Source organism: Neofelis nebulosa, chromosome 1, assembly GCF_028018385.1.
Source record: "Neofelis nebulosa isolate mNeoNeb1 chromosome 1, mNeoNeb1.pri, whole genome shotgun sequence".
In the NCBI taxonomy this organism is placed as follows: Eukaryota; Metazoa; Chordata; class Mammalia; order Carnivora; family Felidae; genus Neofelis; species Neofelis nebulosa.
In genome coordinates, this window is record NC_080782.1 from 27,174,913 (window position 1) to 27,179,037 (window position 4,125).

At 40.6% G+C, this 4,125-nt stretch overlaps 1 long non-coding RNA gene across 1 annotated transcript in view; it reads right to left on the bottom strand.

Annotated features, from left to right (window-relative positions):
- The window catches only part of LOC131504492 (uncharacterized), a 63,538-nt gene extending 59,525 nt beyond the window's left edge, over positions 1–4,013 (bottom strand). The window contains exon 1 of the long non-coding RNA XR_009258021.1: positions 1,358–4,013. This is a non-coding gene — a long non-coding RNA (uncharacterized LOC131504492). The remainder of the gene's footprint in view (positions 1–1,357) is intronic.
- Positions 4,014–4,125: the final 112 nt, after the last annotated feature.

Consider the following 4,125-nt stretch of genomic DNA (forward strand, 5'->3'; position numbering starts at 1 on the left):
AAGCAAGGTCTCTAAACAAACTAGAATAACTCACTTATAAGAAACTAGGATTCAAATACCATAGAGAGTACCCTCTTCAAGGTATAGTTAGGCTATTTTGGAACTATCTACCAAAGATTGACAGTGTCATTGGAAGTGCCCTAAGAACATTTGGATAGATTTGAAAGGGAAACCAGAAACATTGGTGCAAAGTACTCCAAGAATTAGTGGGTGAGTTTCAAGTTGACAGTTATTATACCTGTGCCCAGAATGAACATCATCTTCTAAAACTGCATCAGCATTATCTTCTGTGCTATTATCTATACAGATGTATTTTGTATGGTATGAACGTGCATGATCATTGGTGTCATTTCTAATGGAATTCACAATTTTAATCATATTTTTTAGATTAATTGTAAGGAAATTAAAAGGAAAAAAATCCACATCAGTAGGGACCACATATCTGATAGCTCTAAAGATCTTACACTAAAACATAAGCCAAGATTTATTTGGAAAGCACTGTCACTCCAAGTGTGATTGATAGGTAATTTTTACTGTAATAATGAACACTTTATAAGTGTAGTGTCACATTTTCCAAAGTGCATTCATGAAACAACTATTTCTGTTACATACTGTTAGAAGTTCAGCATCCCTGCCTCCTCTCCTCACAAAATAACTCCCACAAAAACTTAAGTGAAATAGCACCAAAATTTATTTATAGTGAAGATATTGCCAAATGAATCACAAACACATTTTGCCTTAGAGATATTACTCATAGCACCTGTCATGCTCAGCATCCCCTTCTAAAGGTGCCTACACTCCATACTGAAGAAAGTATCTGGTCCCTGCACCATGATGGCTATACCATATGACTTAGTCCCTCAGCCATTGCTGAGTAGACTACGGGAAGCACCTGACTTTAAGGAACAACCAATCAACCCATAAGCTGGCCTGTAACTTATGATTATGTGGCTTGGTAATTAGACAGCCTCTCTGGTTCTCCTCCTTGGGAATTTGAACCATGATATATAAAGTAAATTGGTCAGCTGGTAAAAGGAGGAGGAGCAAGAGACAAGATTAACACATTCATGCTAATAGTGGAGTACTAGAGCTCAAAGTCACAACTTCTTGTTACTAGAGAGGACCTTGGATTTTGATTAACCATCAAACTACAGTCCCTGCAGTCTCACATGAGGCCCAATTGTTCAGTTTTCCCTGCAACCCTTGTGGCCTGGCTACATAGAAGAGATTCCTGTTCCTTTTCTACTTCATGCAGTTTTAGAATAAATTCCCCATTTGTCAAAATCACCAAGTGACTATTTCTTGCAACAAAAAGAGCACCTCTCCCCATTCTTCATGTGATCATATTTATACTTACCTGGCCACATCCCAGCTGAGTGTTTTTCTGAGATATACTATCACCAAAGCAGAACTTGCCAGGCATATCTTCCATTGTTGCACACTCTTTGCACTTCCTTTTTAAAAAAATGTTTTTACATGGATGAATAAAAGATTATTAGATAATTTTGAATCTTCTTTAATTCATATTTTTAAAAAGTTGATTACGTGCAATCTTCTGTTATTTGTAGCGCTATTTGTTACAGTTCATAAATAATTTTGTTTCACTTCTCAAGGTAGAGCTGTTGAGAGTCACTGTCCTAAAAAGTACCCAGGTTAGAGGGCATAGATTACAACACTGGATGTCAATCAACAGTTTTCTTCTTAGTAAATAGATAAAAGTTGAAAAACAACATGTTGTGCTCTAAATCTGGGATTGTTGGAAGCTCCCATTATCTTTGCTTAGCCCCTAAGCGCACATATGATGGGGGGAAAATCTCTTCCTAACACCAGAGGGCCTAACACTGTGCCATTGGGCTATCTCCCTGAGAGGTTCCCACACTGGGAGCTAATTTTTACAGCTTCTCCTACATTCCTGTAGCACACTCAATCTTTCAGAAAAGCCTTCTGCTCTTTCCTTTTTACCATCCTTTCACCAGGACTGTTCTGAGGTTGAATGAGAATAGGGGATTAAAAGAAGCTGCTAGAGGCCAAGTTGCACAGCAGTAAGAGGAATTTGCAATTGTTAGTCTATACTATTCTACCTCTAGCAAATTCAGTAATCTCCCAATCTTCTGGTCCTTGTTATCCTTACTTAAAATTAGGATACAATTCAGACAAATATATACAATGAGCATACCTAAATTGTTTTAGACTGGAAAGTAAAATCTTGTTAATTCTCATTCTAATTTAAAAATAAATCAGATTGGTGTGCTTAAACCTGTTAAAGTTCTATATAACTCCTGGAACTTCTTTTTTTTTTTTTACTTTTTTTTTTTTTTAACCTTTCATTCACTTTTGAGAGAAAGGGCATGAGTGGGGGAGGGGCAGAGAGAGAGACACAATCTGAAGCAAGCTCCAGGGTCTGAGCTGCCATCACAGAGCTTGATGTGGGGCTCCAACTCACAAACCATGAGATCATGGCTTGTGCCCAAGTCAGATGCTTAACCAACTGAGCCACCCAGGCACCCCACTCTTAGACCTTCTTAAGGAGAATACCCACCAAGTACTACCAATAACCTACTCTTATCATAAACTTCCTATAGCTAGTTAGTTTAGGGAGTTTGGCCTCTTTCTTTCACAATACAAATTAAGAGGTAATTTTTCAAATAAGGTTTGTCTCAACACTTATTAATGCCCTTAACATTTATTGATAAACTGTGTGCCAGGCTTACATCTGCTAGATGCTGGCAAAAAATACACCAGTTGTGCTTCCTGAAGTTTTCAATCTAGGAGACAATAAAAATAATTTTTTAATTGTGAAATTGAACTGATAGGTGCTACTGAGAGCTACATGAAACTACCAGCAAATGTAACAGACTTGCTCCATCCAGTTAAGGGTGGTCAAGAAATAGTTCCTCTAAGTAAATGATTCTTGAGATCTGACAAATAAGTAGAGTCTCAACAGGTAAAGGGTGTGTGGGGGTAGACAGGGACGGAGGATGGGGAGAATAATCTCCGCACGTACAAAAAAAAAAAAATTGTGGGAGAACTAAGGGAAAAAAGCTTACTGTAACTCCAGTTCAGTGTATAGTGAAGGGGCGAGAAAGTTGGGCAGAGGACTTCAAAGCCGTAACTATATTTATTCTAAGAGTAACTGAAAAACCACATCAAGAGTTTTGAGCAGAATGTTGCCATGATCACATTTGTATTTGAAGACTATCCTAGCGCCACGCGAAAAACAAAATGCGGGGTTAGAAAGCTGTTTTTCTTTGTGGAAGGAAGACTCTCTAGGTGGCAGATTGTCGAGGATTAACGTTTAGAAAATATAATCCACACAACAAGGTGATGAAATAAACTATGAATGAGCTCAGTGCACTTCTGATTTCAATTTAGTAACTGTTTTAAATTGGCTGGTAAAATAAATAAAAATAAGCCCGTTCGATTCCAAACACTGGGGCTTATGCGCCAGATCCGTGGAGTCAGGGTGTTTATTTCCTTAAGTAAAGGTTTCATTGTATTTTCATGGGCCCAAGGAAATGCCCTCAGACGCATTACAGATTGGCGGAAGTAATGTATTAAGGAATGTCCAAAGGCGCCGGTCCTTGGATCATTTAAGGCTTGGGTCTTGGGAAGCCTGGACTACCATGAGGAGAGCACCATTCACCGCTACAAACAGAGACAGATCCCTGGGACGGCCTCAGAATTCGGCAGTCACGCGAGGTCAGGCAGAGAAGAAGCCTTAGGAAACCTGGACTCTATTCCGGAATTCGTCCCAGTGACAGGGACAGTATTCAAGTCGCTGCAGACTTCCCGGAGGCTCAGGCCAAGCCCCTCCCACCCGCTACGGTGGCTGAGAAGGTCCTTGACTAATAGGCCAAGTCTGCGTACGTGAAAGCGCAAGTACTTTGAAGACTTCTTGGCTCAGGGAGGGGTTAAATCCAGAGCCCGCAGAGAGTACGGGTTCAGCTCCGGCGGATCCCTCTTGCAGACCGCCGCAGCTTGGTTTCCTAACGGGCTGTCACCCAACAAGTTTCTCCATTGGTTTAGAGGCGAGGGCCCGCCTTCCACCGTTGTCGATTGGCGGCCCATTCTCCCAGAGGATTTGGAGGCGGGGCATGGGCGCTTTCAGATTGCATCAGCTGGTCC